The sequence below is a fragment of the Caretta caretta genome, chromosome 1 (genome assembly GCF_965140235.1).
Source record: "Caretta caretta isolate rCarCar2 chromosome 1, rCarCar1.hap1, whole genome shotgun sequence".
In the NCBI taxonomy this organism is placed as follows: Eukaryota; Metazoa; Chordata; order Testudines; family Cheloniidae; genus Caretta; species Caretta caretta.
In genome coordinates, this window is record NC_134206.1 from 294,966,044 (window position 1) to 294,984,733 (window position 18,690).

Here is an 18,690-nt window from a genome sequence, read left to right on the forward strand (position 1 = left end):
CTTTCACCTAAGAATAAATGTGCTTGCTTAGGAAGAGCTGTGTGATGCCTTATAACAGCCATTATTCTGTTTATGACCTCTGAGGAGAAAAGCAAAGCAGACCTGCTTAAGCAGTCTGACTTGCAGGGAACTCGCAATGTAGGCAGGGAGCTACACAGCCTGGAAAAAACGTGTTCAGGAGGGGGAGAAATGTGGGTCTGTACCCAAGAGAGGTGACCTTGGGACTCTAAAAATGGGTTTCCTTGCTGGACCCAAGAGGAAAATATAGTTGCAATTGCCCTGAACTGTGACACTCATGACGGGAGGTCAATTTCTCTAGCAGATCTTTGGCTAGGAATGTCTAACTCCCAATTGTGACACAGCTAAGTGAACACTCATTCTGTTCTGGAGAAGTCTATATTCTTGCTTTCTGTCTTTCTCTTTCACCAATTTAAAAATAGATTTTGTTTTACTAAGTTTGCACACTCATGTTGATACAAAGGGATACCTTTTCTTTTTGCAAACATTACCTCTTATAATTAAACGTGGGCCAGATCTTCAACATTTGGGTCTGAATTTCCCTAAAGTCTGAATGGATTTGAATCTAGTGTATAAAGCCCCACTGGTGTGGGTGCACACTTGGATTTTAGTGAGTCTTTGTGTGTACCTGCACACTTGTGAGTAGTCCAGGAGCTGGGTCCAGATTTGAAAGCTTCTTATAAACATAGGCCACAGGCATGAAGTTGCAATCCAGACCACATCACCCACATTCGTATGAAGTGAGTTTGGCCCAATCATTACTTCAGGGCCAACAAATTACAGTCCCTCAATATACCTGAGTTAATGGATGACTCCAGATGATATAATTTTTACAAAAATTACAAGATTGATTAGCTTTAAAAGAATCAAATACTGTGGTTGTAAAGATATTGTTTGACTGAATCACTCCATTTCATTTGACAATGAACTTCATAACCCTTTAGGGAATACAGGATCCTAACACAAGGAAGAAAGGAGAGCAGCAGAATACAGACCCTGGATTTCAGAAAAGCAAACTTTGACTCCCTCAGGGAACTGATGGGCAAGATCCCCTGGGAGAATAACATGAGGGAGAAAGGAGTCCAGGAGAGCTGGCTGTATTTTAAAGAATCCTTATTGAGGTTACAGGGACAAACCATCCCGATGTGTAGAAAGAATAGTAAATATGGCAGGCGACCAGCTTGGCTTAACAGTGAAATCCTTGCTGCTCTTAAATACAAAAAAGAAGCTAACAAGAAGTGGAAGATTGGACAAATGACCAGGGATGAGTATAAAAATATTGCTCGGGCTTGCAGGAGTGAAATCAGGAAGGCCAAATCACACCTGGAGTTGCAGCTAGCAAGAGATGTTAAGAGTAACAAGAAGGGTTTCTTCAGGTATGTTAGCAACAAGAAGAAAGTCAAGGAAAGTGTGGGCCCCTTACTGAATGAGGGAGGCAACCTAGTGACAGAGGATGTGGAAAAAGCTAATGTACTCAATGCTTTTTTTGCCTCTGTCTTCACGAACAAGGTCAGCTCCCAGACTACTGCACTGGGAAGCACAGCATGGGGAGCAGGTGACCAGCCCTCTGTGGAGAAAGAAGTGGTTCGGGACTATTTAGAAAAGCTGGACGAGCACAAGTCCATGGGGCTGGATGCGTTGCATCTGAGAGTGCTAAAGGAGTTGGCGGATGTGATTGCAGAGCCATTGGCCATTATCTTTGAAAACTCATGGCGATCGGGGGAGGTCTCAGATGACTGGAAAAAGGCTAATGTAGTGCCCATCTTTAAAAAAGGGAAGAAGGAGGATCCTGGGAACTACAGGCCAGTCAGCCTCACCCCTGGAAAAATCATGGAGCAGGTCCTCAAGGAATCAATTCTGAAGCACTTAGAGGACAGGAAAGTGATCAGGAACAGTCAGCATGGATTCACCAAGGGCAAGTCATGCCTGACTAATCTAATTGCCTTCTATGACGAGATAACTGTTGTGTGGATGAAGGGAAAGCAGTGGACGTGTTGTTCCTTGACTTTAGCAAAGCTTTTGACACTGTCTCCCACAGTATTCTTGTCAGCAAGTTAAAGAAGTATGGGCTGGATGAATGGACTATAAGGTGGATAGAAAGCTGGCTAGATTGTCGGGCTCAACGGGTAGTGATCAATGGCTCCATGTCTAGTTGACAGCCGGTATCAAGTGGAGTGCCCCTGGGGTCGGTTTTGTTCAATATCTTCATAAATGATCTGGAGAATGGTGTGGATTGCACCCTCAGCAAGTTTGCAGATGACATTAACTGGGAGGAGAGGTAAATACGCTGGAGGGTAGGGATAGGATACAGAGGGACCTAGACAAATTGGAGGATTGGGCCAAAAGAAATCTGATGAGGTTCAATAAGGATAAGTGCAGAGTCCTGCACTTAGGACGGAAGAATCCAATGCACTGCTACAGACTAGGGACCGAATGGCTCGGCAGCAGTTCTGTAGAAAAAGACCTAGGGGTTACAGTGGACAAGAAGTTGGATATGAGTCAACAGCGTGCCCTTGTTGCCAAGAAGGCCAATGGCATTTTGGGATGTATAAGTAGGGGCATTGCCAGCAGATCGAGGGACATGATCGTTCCTCTCTATTCGACATTGGTGAGGCCTCATCTGGAGTACTGTGTCCAGTTTTGGGCCCCACACTACAAGAAGGATGTGGAAAAATTGGAAAGAGTCCAGCGGAGGGCAACAAAAATGATTAGGGGACTGGAACACATGACTTATGAGGAGAGGTTGAGGGAACTGGGGATGTTTAGTCTGCAGAAGAGAAGAATGAGGGGGGATTTGATAGCTGCTTTCAACTACCTGAAAGGGGGTTCCAAAGAGGATGGCTCTAGACTGTTCTCAGTGGTAGCAGATGACAGAACAAGGAGTAATGGTCTCAAGTTGCAGTGGGGGAGATTTAGGTTGGATATTAGGAAAAACTTTTTCACTAGGGGGGTGGTGAAACACTGGAATGCGTTACCTAGGGAGGTGGTGAAATCTCCTTCCCTAGAAGTTTTTAAGGTCAGGCTTGACAAAGCCCTGGCTGGGATGATTTAGTCGGGGATCGGTCCTGCTTTGAGCAGGGGGTTGGACTAGATGACCTCCTGAGGTCCCTTCCAACCCTGATAGTCTATGTTTCTATTCTATGATTCTATGAACACCACTGAAGGCAATAGGGGGTCTCCATGTTTCTAAGGCTTGGTAGATGCCGGTGGAGCTCATTATAGGATCTGGAGTAATGCCTGGATCATCAGTGACAGCAACTTTTTGAGAGATCAGGAATTTGACATTTCATTTATTAAACACTGTGGGGAGGACAACTAAGAACTTGAATTTTCCATTGCAGCTGGATCTGCCAAAGAAATTAAATCTTAAAATATTTACATTAATTTTCCCAAGTCTGCTCTCTGATTCCAATGTTTTCACTGTGCCTTTTTCAATGGCTGCTGATCAGTGACTCAGGAGATATCAGCTATGTACATTAGAGACATGTGACTCCCACTTCTGATATTTGCACAGGAGACAGATTTGAAATTGGTTGCCCCCATCTAACTTCCTACTTGTTTTTCTGCTGGGTAGATTATATTTAATATTTATTTTCATACCATTACCTCCTCCTGCTATTTCTATTTACACTGCCAGATCCTGCAATTTCCATTCCTCAGGCTAGACTCTGAGGAGTCTTACAAAGTCTACACCAAAGCTGCCTTGTAAAGAGAATGTTTGTGTGAGGCTGCAAGGCTGCTGTGACAATAGAAATTTAATTTGTTTGTTTGACTATCAGGTGTTCATACACAGAATCATACTGCATGGGTTGGAAGTGTAAATCTGCTCTGCAAACAAGGTATTTACAACAGGTCACACAGTGTCATGTGGGTAGCCTCATTCATCTATTATTAATCTTTTTTTTCTCCTTCTTTTGGTATGCAGAAGCAAAGTGGATGCTTATACCACACATAATAGAAAAACTAGACTCGAAAAATTGAGTTATGCCCTACTTCTACTAAGTTATGCAAATTACAAATGCTTCAAAAGAGTTCTTAGCAATCTGATTCAGATGGAATGATCATAATTGGGAACTTATTTCTGGGTGTGTGTTTGTGTGTATTGTGGCAAACTGCCAACACTACTATGATGGGTCTCACATGGTCTCTTCTTGGGTGGGGGGGGGGGTGTTCAGGGCACCATTTCTTGCCCCTGAACTGGGGTATTAACTGCCCCACTAGTGTCCTAGAGAAGAGGCGGGGAAAGGGAGGGACCCAGCCCGCCCTCTACTCCGGGTCCCAGCCCAGGGATAGCAGTAAACCACTTGAACTAGCAGTTCCTTCCCCTGGGCTACTTCCCACTCCTGCCCTTCAGCTTGTGGGGCTTCCTGCCCTCCTTCTGCACAAACCAGGTGTCCCTTTACCTAGGGTCTTGGTCATCTTAGCCCACCACAGCACTTCTCCAAACAGCTCTCTGCTCCAACTCCAATCCACTCTGCTTCAACTCCTCCTCTTTTCCGATTGAAGCAGGGGTTTTTTATCAGGTGACTGGCTTCAGGTGCTCTAATTGGCTTCAGGTGCTTTAATTGCCTTCAGGTGCTTCAATTAATCTATAGCAAACTTCCTTCCCTCTACAGGGAACAAGGCTCCTTTCTAACCCTCTCCTGCTGCCCTCTGGCCTGGGTTTTCCTTGCTTTTTGCCCCTGCTTTCAGCTTCCCCCCCGACCGGGCCAGACACTCGCCCCCCTTCTCCCCCCTATTTTTTTTGTTTTCCTGCTGTTGCTTGAGTGCTGGTTGGCTGCTGGCTGGCTGGCTGTCAGCCCCCCCCCCTCCCCGGCCCGCCCTCGGACGCTCCAACTGAGGCCCCCGGAGAGAGGGGGGGCCTGCTGACCCGCTCCCCAGAGGGGGGAAGTGAAGGGACCCAGCTGCCAGACCCAGCCTCTTGCTGTATATTTGTGGACCCGTATCAGGCCGAGAGAGGCTCTTGTCATCTGCTTCGACATCCCTGGAATGCTACAGCTGCAAAGAAAGCCTGGAAAAGAAAGGGGAAAAGCCGTCCACCAGAGGAACACCACCCGGGGAATCTACAAATCGCCATGGAGGGGGCCTTAAAACTGAGTAACTTCCGAACTGTGCTCTCGTGTGGGGGGAGGGCTTGACTGTGTCTTGACTGTGTTTGTAGGGACACAGGGGGTGTGGCACGGAGCTACCCCCCGATCCATCTGTGTCCTCCCAACCCCCACACTACTATCTTCACCACTGCCCCCCTCCACCGTCTTTGCTGGCTGTTTAACATCTGCCTCTGGACTTAGCTGCTCACCCTGATTCCACCGTGTGGGCCAGAAGCACCAGCCAACCAAACAGGACTCTCTGTACGAGCGTACGTTGGTTCATGTGCACCCCCCCCGAACTGTCCACCCCACAGTTTGTCCCTTTTTACCTGACCCCAACTCCTGTTAACCACCTGCCACCACCCCTGCTGGGTCATCGGCAATGGAGGGCACCAGGGTGACCTCCGCCACTGCCATGCCCATCGCCTCCCCAGACTCTAGGGGAGCCCCCCAGCCGGTGGGAAAGGCCAGGGCAAGAAGAAGGGGAAGGGCCCCGCTAAAACCACCCTCCAAGGGCCCTCCACGGCAGGGGCCACCCCCACTGCTGTGGCTCCGCCACCGACCACAGCATCCTTCCCCACTGCCCCCTCCACCAGCTCTGTGGGTGTCCCTCCCTCAGCCCCCAGGACGTATGCCTGGGAGGCGGCAGCCCCCCCACCTGCCGCCTCGTCATCTCTCCCGCCCACCGCCTCCGCCACCATCAATAGCGACCAGGGCCCCTTTCCCACCATGACAAGGAAGCATGGTGTCCGATGCCTCCTGGTGCCCGCCTTGCCCCATGTGGAGACCTATGTGCGGGCATTGGCGAGGGTGGTGGGGCCCTCGGCCATTGTGGCAGCCTCCAAAATGTACGGGAAGGTCGTCTTCTTCTTAGCCTCGGAGGCTGCCACCCAGGAAGCAGCGGAGAGGGGCCTGGCGGTGGGGGAGGGGGTGTTTGTCCCCCTAGAGCCACTAGAGGACCTGGGCATCCACCTGGTCCTGACCTCTGTCCCTCCTTTTCTCCCCAATTCTGCCCTGTTACCCGCCCTTTCCACCCTGGGGAAACCTGTTTCTGTTATCAGCCCTCTCCCGTTGGGCTGCAACTGTCACATTTTTTCCTTCCACCAGCAAGTGGTGGGGGGGGATAGCTCAGTGGTTTGAGCATTGGCCTCCTAAACCCAGGGTTGTGAGTTCAATCCTTGAGGGGGCCATTTAGGGAACTGGGGCAAAAATTGGGGATTGGTCCTGCTTTCAGCAGGGCGTTGGACTAGATGACCTCCTGAGGTCCCTTCCAACCCTGATATTCTAAGTGCAGCTTCTACTGCCGTCGGCGGTGTGTGACAGAGAGGCGCTCGAGGGGTCCTTCCTAGTCCCCCACCAGGGGGCCCATTACCAGGTGTACTTCTCCACGGGGGAAGCTCGGTGCTACCTCTGCCGGGCATCAGGGCATGTCCGGAGGGGCACCTGAGATCCCCGAGACCCGGCAGGACATCGGCCCCGTCATTGCCGACGCCCCTGGCCGCCCAGTACCCAAACCCGCCCCCCCTCCTCTTCGGACCACCACTACTCCTGCTCAGGCCCAAGGGGCACCTCCCCTACAATGCCCAGACAAGCAGGAGAGCCCTGCCCTTGCTGCTGACAATCTGGCAGGGCCTATGGAGGAGGGTGTGGCAGAGATACCACCAGGCATGGGAGAGAGCCTGCCCCAGGGAGAATCCTCCCTCCCTTATGCTGCCCCACCATTCCCCCCCGCCAAGTCCCTGAGCCATTGCCTTTACCCCCTGACACGACCCCTGCTAACCAGCCCCCAGCTGATGCCATGAAGGGCCGGGCCCTAATCCAGGGGAAGAGAGGCAAGCAGAAGGCTCGAGCTCTGCCTCATCTACCCGAAGTGGAGGCCCCCCGGAAGACCAGGAAGAGGGGCACTGATGCTGAGCCTTCCACTTTGCCCACGAGTGCGTCCCATCCACCGGTGTCAGCCGGGAGAGACGTGGCAGCACTGGAAGGTAGCATCTCCCCTCCATGAGAGACCCTCCCCTCCGAGACCCTTGAGGAAGCCCCTTCTGTCCTGACACTACCCAAAGCCCCCGTGAACCCTGAGGCAACTGTCGTGGCGGGTGCCAGCGGGGAGGACCCCGGAGCGACGGAAAGTGTCCTCTCCTCCATGTTCGAGGAGATCAAGGCCCTAGATCTGACCCCGGTCACCCAGCGGGAGGATGACCTTTTGCCAGCAAATCTCGATCTGGACGACCTCACTCCACCCCTCTTTTCCCCATGTTCCCTCCCCCTAACTGCTGCTTCTGCTCCCACCTCCGAGGAGCCCCTGGACTCCTCCATCGACCTGGCCGCTGATGGCACCCCGCTGATGACCACCGAGCCTGCTCAGATGACAGCTGGTGCCACGTGGCCGGGACACAAGTCGCCAGGGGCACCCCCCGTTGGTGCGGAGCAATCGACTTCCTTCCCGGGCAGGGGCCCTACAGAAAATAATCCACCTCCTGATGCTGTGGCTGCTGAATCCATCATAGATCCCGCGCCCGGTATCACTGAGAGCTCCCTCCCCACCCCCTTAACCCTCGAGCCTGATCGGGAGGCGCCACCATCCAGCTGTCTGCCTCCCGAAACCCAGAACCTCGCCTCTGCCCCTGCCCCTTCCCCTATCCAGTTTACCTCCTGCAATGTTACCCCCGGGGCTGTCTCCTTCCCTTTTCCAACTGATGACTCCCAGGGAGCGGCCTTTGTGTTCTCCTGCCCCGACCCATTAGGGGCTGCTATTTTCCCTCCACCGCCCCCTATTGCCCCAGGGTTTGAGGTGGGCCTAGAAGCTTCAGCCCATCAGGCACCCTGTCGGGGGTCCGCACCCTGCTTGCCCATTTTAGTGGGCCACGGGGCTGCACCAAGGGCCCCGCCGGGGAATAACTGGGAAACCATAACTCCATCCCCCCATGAGCTACGAGGAGCATTGCAGAAGTTTTTAGAGGATTTCCGTGGCTCCCACAACAAGGTACAGCTTGCTCTCCAGCGATGGGGGAACTTTTCTCAAATCCTCTGGGCCACAAGAGCCCTAATGGGGGAAAGTAAAGGGACGGGGAAGCAGGATGCCGCAGCCTACTGGCGGGTCCGCGTCTTCCGTGAACAATTACTCACCTACGGGATGGGTCAAGGCCCGCTGGGGGATGCGAGCATCCCTGCCAGTGAGGAGCCCCCCCCCCGGCCCTCCCCATGACACCTCTCACTATCACAACGTTGAACACCCGGGGTTGTAGGATGGCTCTCCACAGGTCCCAGGTGCTCTCCTTCCTTCGGGAGGGAGGGTACTCTGTGGTTTTCCTGCAGGAGACCCATACAGACCCGATCGCCGAAGACAGTTGACGGCTGGAGTGGGGGGACAGGGTCTACTTTAGCCATTCCATGGTTCGACAGGCTGGAGTGGCAACCCTGTTCTCCCCCGACCTGCGGCCTGAGGTGCTAGGGGTCGCCGAGGCTGTGCCAGGTCACCTGCTGCATCTCCAGGTCCGTATGGAGGGGCTCATGGTAAACCTCGTTAACGTCTATGCCCCGACATCGGGCCCAGAGCGGCTGCAATTCTATCAGCAGGCATCCGCCTTCCTCAGCACCTTAGATTCTCATGAGTGCCTGGTCCTGGGAGGGGATTTTAATACCACCCTCAAGGAGCGGGACTGCTCGGGGACCGAGCAGAGCCTGGCCGCCGCGGACACCCTCCGGGAGATAGTGGAACATCACTCCCTAGTGGACATCTGGTGTGACCACCACCCGGATGACACTTCCACGTTCACCTTTGTCCGGGTGGAGGCCCATCGGTCGAGCCACTCCCGGTTGGACCGCATTTATTTATCACGCTTCCATCTCTCATGAGCCCACTCCTCCAGCATTCGGCTGGCCCCATTTTCTGACCATCACCTAGCCACTGTGACAGCCTCCCTCTGTGCGGAGAGGCCGGGGCCGGCCTACTGGCATTTTAACAACAGCCTGTTGGAGGATGAGGGCTTCATGACGTCCTTCCGGGAATTCTGGTTGGCCTGGTGAGGGCAACGGCGTGCCTTTCCCTCGGCGTGGCGATGGTGGGACCTGGTGAAGGTGTGTGCCAGGATTTTCTGCCGCGACTACACCCGGGGCACCAGCCAACGGAGAAATGCGGTGATAGAGCAGTTGGAAAGGGAGGTCTTAGAGCTGGAGAGGCGTCTGACCGCCAGCCCTGAGGACCCGCTCCTCTGTGGAGCGTGCCAGGAGAAGCAGGAGGAGCTCCGGGCCATCGAGGACCATCGGGCCAGGGGCGCCTTTGTTCGATCCCACATCCGTCTCCTTCGGGAGATGGATCGCGGCTCCCGCTTCTTCTATGCCCTGGAGAAAATGAGGGGGGCCAAGAAACACGTCACCTGCCTCCTGGCAGAAGCCGGCACCCTCCTCATGGAACCGGCGGAGATGTGTGGGAGAGCCTGAGCCTTCTATTCAAGTCTTTGCTCCCCGGATCTGACTGACCCTAGCGCTTGCAGAGTGCTCTGGGAGGAGCTCCCTACGTTCAGCACGAGTGACCAAGACCGGCTAGAGTTGCCTCTAACTCTGGCCAAGTTCTTGGAAGCCCTCCGTCATATGCCCACTAATAAGTCTCCAGGCATGGACGGGTTGACCGTGGAGTTCTACTGCGTGTTTTGGGACATCCTCAGCCCAGACCTAGCCACCAGCTGCAGAGCTGGGTTCTCCCTCTTTCGTGCAGGCGAGCTGTGCTCGCCTTATTGCCAAAGAAGGGGGACCTCCGCGATTTACAAAATTGGTGTCCCCTCTCGCTCCTCAGCACGGACTACAAAATCGTAGTGAAAGCAATCTTGCTGCGACTAGGTTCCGTGCTGGCAGACATGATCCACCCAGACCAGACCTACACCATCCTGGACTGCAGCATCTTTGATAACCTATTTCTGGTTCAGGACCTTTTGAAACTCGGGCGTAGAGACGGTCTTTTGTTTGCCCTCCTGTCCCTAGATCAGGAGAAGGCGTTCGATAGGGTGGACCACGGGTACCTCCTGAGCACTCTGCAGGCGTTTGGCTTCAGATCCCAGTTTGTGGGTTTTCTCCGGGTGCTGTACGCTTCCGCAGAGTGTCTGGTTAAGCTCAACTGGACCCTGACCGAACCGGTCAGCTTCGGGTGAGGAGTACAGCAGGGGTGTCCCCTCTTGGGCCAGCTGTACGCTCTGGCGATCGAGCCTTTCCTCTGTCTCCTCTGCAGGAGGTTGACAGGGTTGGTGCTGCGGGAGCCGGAGCTGCGGCTGGTCCTGTCGGCGTACGCTGATGACATGCTCCTCGTGGTCCAGGACCCGGGTGACTTGGCGCGGGAGGAGGCTTGCCAGGCCATCTATTCGGCAGCCTTCTCCTCCCAGGTCAACTGGGGCAAAAGCTCTGGCTTGGCGGTAGGAGACTGGCGGCAGGCGAGCTCCCTCCCACCCGTGCTTCAGACCATCCAGTGGAGTGTGGGTCCGCTGCTCTATCTCGGCATTTACCTTTCTGCCACGCATCCCTCTCCACCAGAGAACTGGGAAAATTTAGAGGGCGGGGTGACAGAGCGGCTCCGGAAATGGGCGGGACTACTCCGATGTCTCTCCCTCCGAGGGAGAGCGCTGGTGCTTAATCAACTAGTCCTGTCCATGCTCTGGTACCGGCTCAACACCCTGGTCCCGGCCCTGGGTTTCCTGACCAACCTCTGGACATTGATTCTGGGGTTCTTTTGGTGATGAATGCACTGGGCCCCTGTAGGGGTTCTTCATTTACCCCTGAAGGAAGGAGGACAGGGCCTGAAGTGTCTGCACACTCAGGTCCGCGTCTTCTGCCTCCAGGCCCTACAGAGGCTCCTCTATGGTGCAGGCAGTTCGGCGTGGAGCATACTGGCGCACGCCATCCTGCACCGCATCCGAGGGCTCCGATATGACCAGCAGCTCTTTTATCTCCGTCTGGGAGGTCTTCCGCGAGACCTCTCCGGGCTGCCGGTCTTCTACCAGGACCTCCTCCGGACCTGGAAACTGTTTTTAACGACCAGGTCCGTGGGGGCCACCGATGGGGCAGATCTCCTTGCGGAGCCCCTGCTACACAACCCCCAGCTCCGTGTGCAGGTGGTAGAGTCCTGCTCGGTGCACGAGAGCTTGATCCTGGCAGAAGTCACGAGAGTCGGAGACCTCCTGGTCTATGACCGGGGAGACTGGCTGGATCCCCTGACGCTCGCTCTGTGCATGGGGCTCTCCAGACCTCATACCCCCTGGCGCGTACTTCAGGAGGTGAAGGCTGCTTTGCCGCCCGCTGCTAGAGCTTACCTCGATCGGGTCCTGCTCGAGGGCACGTCCCACCCACCCTCTACCCCAGGCCCACCAGATCTTTTAATTGGACCCCGTCCCATAGACCCAATCGACCCCTCACCCCTTTACGGCAAGCAGGCTGCATGAACTGCAGCCAGTATGCTTCCAAACCGCGCCAAGGAAACATCTATACATGCTTGTGCTCCACACCCTTCATGCCCTCACCCTCGTGTCACGCCCCAACACAAAGTGGCAAGACCTTCTGCCACCTTTGGAGGGTGAGCAGCCCCGGTGGGCCAGCCTATATTCCACCTTGGTTCCCAGGCCTGTCGGGGACATCAGTTGGCAGCTCCTTCACGGAGCTGTGAGCTCGGGCACGCACTTGGTGTGGTTCACTCCCATCCCAGATACTTGTCCCTTTTGTGGTGTGAGGGAAACCCTGGCGCATGTATATTTGGAGTGCGCCAGACTGCAGCCCCTGTTCCGACTCCTCACAAATCTCCTATTACGTTTTTGGTTGCATTTTTCCCCTCACCTTTTTATTTATTTACTCCCCATCCGTGGCTTCACAAAGTCGCGGCATCTCCTAGTTAACCTCCTCCTTGCCCTGGCTAAAACGGCCATGTATAAAACCAGAGAGAGGAGGTTGGCCGATGGAGTTTCCTGTGACTGTGGGGCCATTTTCCGATCCTCGGTCCGTTCACGTATCCGGGCGGAGTTCCTCTGGGCGGCGTCCACCGACTCCCTTGATGCTTTTGAGGAGCAGTGGGCGCTGTCCGAGGTTCTCTGCTCAATGTCCCCGTCCGGTTCCCTTTGTTTGACCCTTTGATTGGGGGAGAGAGTAAGGGACCCCAGCCCCAGCCATTGCTGCTGCAGACACCACCACCTTAGAGGGGTCCTTTCACACGTGGGTGCACGTGCCCCCCCCGGGTTGTCGACCCCACAGCCTGCCCCTCTTGTTGGGTGCTTTCAAAGGAGGGAATTGTTGGTGACACTCGGGCGTGGTGCCAGGTAACTCGAGGGGATGAAGACCTTGAGAGTCAACGAAGCCCCCTCGCTCTGGGCCAGCAGGTAACTCGGAAGGGTGGAAGACCACGAGAGTCGAGGAAGCCCCCCTCCCCGCTCTCGGCCCAGGCAAGCTTGGACACTTCCCTCCCCTGTTGCTAATGAGAAAACAATTGTGATTGGTTCATAGAATCATAGAATATCAAGGTTGGAAGGGACCTCAGGAGGTCATCTAATCCAACCCCCTGCTCAAAGCAGGACCGATCCCCAATTAAATCATCCCAGCCAGGGCTTTGTCAAGCCTGACCTTAAAAACCTCTAAGGAAGGAGATTCTACCACCTCTCTAGGTAACGCATTCCAGTGTTTCACCACTCTCCTAGTGAAAAAGTTTTTCCTAATATCAAACCTAAACCTCTTCCACTGCAACTTGAGACCATTACTCCTTGTTCTGTCATCTTCTACCACTGAGAATACTCTAGAACCATCCTCTTTGGAACCACCTCTCAGGTAGCTGAAAGCAGCTATCAAATCCCCCCTCATTCTTCTCTTCTGCAGACTAAACAATCCCAGTTCCCTCAGCCTCTCCTCATAAGTCATGTGTTCCAGACCCCTAATCATTTTTGTTGCCCTTCGATGGACTCTCTCCAATTTTTCCACATCCTTCTTGTAGTATGGGGCCCAAAACTGGACACAGTACTCCAGATGAGGCCTCACCAATGTCAAATAGAGAGGAACGATCATGTCCCTCGATTTGCTGGCAATGCCCCTACTTATACATCCCAAAATGCCATTGGTCTTCTTGGCAACAAGGGCACGCTGTTGACTCATATCCAGCTTCTTGTCCACTGTCAAGCCTAGGTCCTTTTCTGCAGAACTGCTGCCGAGCCGTTTGGTCCCTAGTCTGTAGCGGTGCATTGGATTCTTCCGTCCTAAGTGCAGGACCCTGCACTTATCCTTGTTGAACCTCATCAGATTTCTTTTGGCCCAATCCTCCAATTTGTCTAGGTCCCACTGTATCCTATACCTGCCCTCCAGCGTATCTACCACTCCTCCTAGTTTAGTATCATCCGCAAATTTGCTGAGAGTGCAATCCACCTGGCTGCCAACTAGACATGGAGCCATTGATCACTACCCATTGAGCCCGACAATCTAGCCAACTTTCTACCCACCTTATAGTGCATTCATCCAGCCCATACTTCTTTAACTTGCTGACAAGAATACTGTGGGAGACCATGTCAAAAGCTTTGCTAAAGTCAAGAAACAATACATCCACTGCTTTCCCTTCATCCACAGAACGAGTAATCTCATCATAGAAGGCAATTAGATTAGTCAGGCATGATCTTCCCTTGGTGAATCCATGCTGACTGTTCCTGATCACTTTCCTCTTTTCTAAGTGCTTCAGAATTGATTCCTTGAGGACCTGCTCCATGATTTTTCCGGGGACTGAGCTGGGGCTGACTGGCCTGTAGTTCCCAGGATCCTCCTTCTTCCCTTTTTTAAAGATGGGCACTACATTAGCCTTTTTCCAGTCGTCCGGGACTTCCCTGGATCGCCATGAGTTTTCAAAGATAATGACCAATGGCTCTGCAGTCACATCCGCCAACTCCTTTAGCACTCTCGGATGCAACGCATCCGGCCCCATGGACTTGTGCACGGCCAGCTTTTCTAAATAGTCCCTAACCACTTCTTTCTCCATAGAGGGCTGGCCACCTACTCCCCATGCTGTGTTGCCCAGCGCAGCAGTCTGGGAGCTGACCTTGTTCGTGAAGACAGAGGCAAAAAAAGCATTGAGTACATTAGCTTTTTCCAAATCCTCTGTCACTAGGTTGCCTCCCTCATTCAGTAAGGGGCCCACACTTTCCTTGGCTTTCTTCTTGTTGCCAACATACCTGAAGAAACCCTTCTTGTTACTCTTAACATCTCCTGCTAGCTGCAGCTCCAGGTGCGATTTGGCCCTCCTGATTTCATTCCTACATGCCCGAGCAACATTTTTATAATCTTCCCTGGTCATTTGTCCAATCTTCCACCTCTTTTTAGCTTTTTTTTTATGTTTAAGATCCGCAAGGATTTCACTGTTAAGCCAAGCTGGTCACCTGCCATATTTACTATTCTTTCGACACATCGGGATGGTTGCTGTGTTACACATTGCATATTCTGTTTTTTGTTTTGTAAGTGTGTTATGCAAATAAAAACACCTTTTTTTGCTCCAAAAAACAAAACAAAACAAAAAAAACCACTCTCCTGCGGCCCTCTGGCCATGCTGTATCACAGTATGTGTGAAAATAATATGCATTTAATTAATGATAAAGGTCGATCTTGCTTTTAGAGGGAAAATAAGTTAATAATTCTGTCTGTAAGAACAGGTACAGCTGGGGATAAGGAGAAGAATGGAGATACATTGGTCATGTATTGTATGATGGTATTTGTGGATGTCATAAAAGGAATCAAAAGACCCAAACTCATAAACCTTGAGTACAAAATAGGATTAAACCAAATTGAGAAGCTTCTAATGAAATTTTTCTGATTCTGGAACTGGAAATATAAGATACCATTTTACCTCCACATTTGGTTCTATGTAAATTACACATTGGTAAATTGTTGTAAACTGGTGTGAGTGTAAAATGATGGCACATATAAGCTAAGGTGAAAGAGAGGGTATGTTGCAGTAGGAGGTATAAGATGAAGCAAATCCACACCCCTGCTTTTCCCCTGACACTCCTGCCTTTTCACGCCCTGAAGGTAAGTTATGTGTTTAGTTTTATATTCACACTAAAAAAGGCACCAAATCATATTCCGTAATTGTCCTTGCCCTAACTTAAAAACACAAAACGCCCAAACATAACCACCATGCATAACTATGGCCCATGTCCAGCAAACCAGGCAACTCAAGAGCTCCAGTCCCCCTCCTTCTCTAACAATTCCCCAAGGTGATAATTGCCTGGGCAAAAAGATGAAGTTTGTAATATGCCATGAAAGTTATCCGATTTGGCATATTTTAGACAAAAGGAGCAGGGCTGGCTGGAAAACAATAATTCTGTTCCATAAAATGTTTTCAGGTTTCAAAATTTGTTTTCATGACACATTTGAATGAAACAGACCTTGAGTAAGGACTTAAAGCTGGGCCTCCCACGTCCCATGGGAGTGCCCTAACCACTGAGCTATTGGCTAGTCTATGGTGTCTAGGGTTTTTTCTCCTCCTCTCTCCTGTCTCTCATTTTCACCAGAAATTCTATGCTGGACCTAAGACACATGCCCAGTATACATTTTGTTGAAAAGTTTTGCTTTCAAGGAAGTGGCATTTTCTAACCAATAAATGTTTTGTTAAAAAAATCTCAACCAATTCTAGGAAGGAACAAATTCCAGAACCATGGGGCCTTCATGGAATGCTTAGCTAGCTGGCCTTCTTGTTTATATCAGTAGGACTACCGCTCAATAGTCTTTGCTGATCTCAACTGTGTGGTATGGCAGGCAGAGAGAGGCTACCCTCCAAAGCAATGGGTCCTAAGCCATTTAGGGCTTTATAGGTCCTAGCTAACACCCTAAACACCACCAGAAATCCCACACAGCCAGTACCTATTGTAGAGTGTTGGTTGAATATAGTGCATTAAGCACCAGCTGCATTTTGTGGATGGTATTAAGGAACAGCTCCACATAGAGCACGTTTCTGTACTCTTGAGATGACACAGTAATAGGTGATGGATGTTAGATTCCAAAAGGCACAGTCACACCTCCTGGCCATATGTATGATAAAGATGACTTCACTGTTGCTACTCTTTGACCTAGAACAGGTAGGAGTCCAGCCAGGGCTCCTAGATTACAAACCCAGTGAACAAATGATAGATAAACGGAATAATTAAGGGATAATTCTTGCCATATCTTCTGGTTGCAAAGGTTAACCAATGTGCAGCTTTTGCTTTTCTGGCTCTTTCTTTGGCTGTTCAGCTTCCCACCTCTGGTCCTCACTTTCCTTGTCTCCTTTCTCTATCTTAGCCATTTTGAGTTGAATGGATGTCTTACTGGGAGCTGAGTCTCTGCCCTCAAGCCCTGTTGATAGATCAGATTATTCTTTTTGGTGTTCTGCATGCTTACTCATCATTATACTTTCTTTTGTTCTATTTCTATCACCAGAAATGAACAGTTTCTTTTTTTCTAATTTTTTCTGTCTGTTCCCAATCTTCTCTCTTGTCAATCTCTTACAAATCTACTCTACCATGCTTGAGGAGGGGTCTCTAGTTAACCAGTCAATTGTGTGTAAATTCTGTTATGACAATGTGATTGTGATGGTTTCCATAGGTCTCCATGTTACCTCCCTGCCTCAGTGAGAGAAAGAGACTTGCTGGTGCTAAATTGGTGTCAGTTCCCGGACACTCCCGGTCAGTTAGCCACCCAAACAAACTCCTCAAGGCTCCACCAGCCCTTACTATGCCTTGCAGGTTAACCCGTGGTGTACCCCAGTCCCCGAACCCCATTTGAAGAGCAAAGCTTCCAGCCCTGTCACTGACACAGAAATTACCAGGTAAGCTGTATAGACACAGTTGGAAGGTTACAACTCAGGATCAGGTTCTTTATAACAACACAGCAGTGTAATTACTAATCTATTTATAGTGGAAACAAATATAAATTTATTAACAAAGAACAGAAAATCACAGATTCAAGAAAGAACAGTGGAAACAGAAATGGTTACAAATAAAACAAACTATAACATGCTTTCTAGAGACTAAAACTAAATGTGTTACAACCCTTGTCTAAAGCAATTTCTCACCCTCAGTCTTTCTGCAGAGCTCACTGATTTTGAGTCAGTCCAGGATCCATTCCTTGATTAATCATCCCCTTCCACCCAGGGTGATTCCTCAGTGGAACGATAACAGACTCTGGGTTTTGCACCCCTTGTTACAATCCAGTAAACCATTGAAATGCATTCCTGTTGTATGCAAGTGCCATGTTGAGTTCACATCCCCCCTCTTCCTGTTGACTTTACATGCACATGAAGCTCCCATTGCTTTTGGCTTCAGATCTCAATTCACATTTGAGTGAGATAACTATCTTCCCTGTCTGGAAGAAACCTGTTTCTCCCTTTGTTTGGTTACAGACCTTAAATCCCTATATTAGCAGGCATACCTATTCTTCAGTGTGACAAAGTGAGACCTGACAGCTATCAGAGAGTGGTGGAATGCAGGTACATCAGCCCTAGAATGGTGAAGGCCCTTTTCCTTGTGAACTGAAAAGGGTCAACTCAGGTCAACTAGGGATGCCTGAGTCCAATTAAGGGCAGCCAGTGACCTTTTAAAAACCCCTCTTCTGGTGAGAAGGAAGGATGAGAAACAAGCTGCATTAGCAGCAGGGAAGAAGAGGCTTCTCCTGGATGGAAGGCTGCCCTCCTTCCCCATAGGGGAAAGAACCAGGCTACCTACCTGTTTAGGGAAAGCCAGCATAACATGGTAACACCTGGAGAGAGGGCAGGGAGAGGTATTCGCTTTTAATGTTGTGAGTTTGTTGGGGTTTTTTTTCCTGTTACTTAAGAGAACTACTTGGGCTTACCTTGTAAATACTGAAAAACAAACCAGAGTAAAGAATAAAATCCCTCCAAAGCACGACTGATTTACTCCAGGCCCCCACTGCCAGAGGGAGAAATGCTGGAGCCACTGAGGCAAAGGAGGTGACTTACCACATCAGATAGTGTAATACATACACTTCACAAAGATACTAATTACCCATGTTTCACTACATTTCATTTAATACTTCATGTGATGTTCTCTATAGATAAATACCATGACAGCAATGTGTGAAGGTGTAGAAAGTTTGTCAGGCCTTAATTGGCATGCAGACTAACAAGGACTGGGGAGATCTGAAGCAACTTGGTACTCTGAGTTGCCTCACCACAACCTAGTCAATAACTTTACCAAAACTTATACCATGCGGTTATGGCCCCAGTTTCTGCAGGGCAAAAGTTGGCAGAAACCTAAGCTCAGTAAAGTAGGCACAGAACCCTAAGATAGAATGTCCGCTACAATGATGTTGCAATGTTGGCTTCAAACTCCTGTCCACCTATAAGGGCTATTGCAGCAAACTCTTCTCCATCTATAAAGGCCATTGTAGCCCAAAAGAAGAGGTAGGCTGTGAGGGATCTGTGACGAATGTAGGGGTACTCTTTAATACAGTATTTAGATGTGTCATTAACTCTGTTTTTGTACTGTTTATGGGGGGTGAATATTTCACCCTAGGGATGTGGCTAGGAAGCAGAGTCTACTCAGGAGAGGAAAGAGAAGGCCCTTTCTAATAGTCACCTAAGGGATTCCAC

The 18,690-nt window shown here is 50.8% G+C and overlaps 1 long non-coding RNA gene across 5 annotated transcripts in view; it reads left to right on the top strand.

The window, feature by feature from the left end:
- Positions 1–18,690, top strand: part of LOC125630266 (uncharacterized) — a 158,165-nt gene that overhangs the window by 73,246 nt on the left and 66,229 nt on the right. The window lies entirely within an intron of this gene.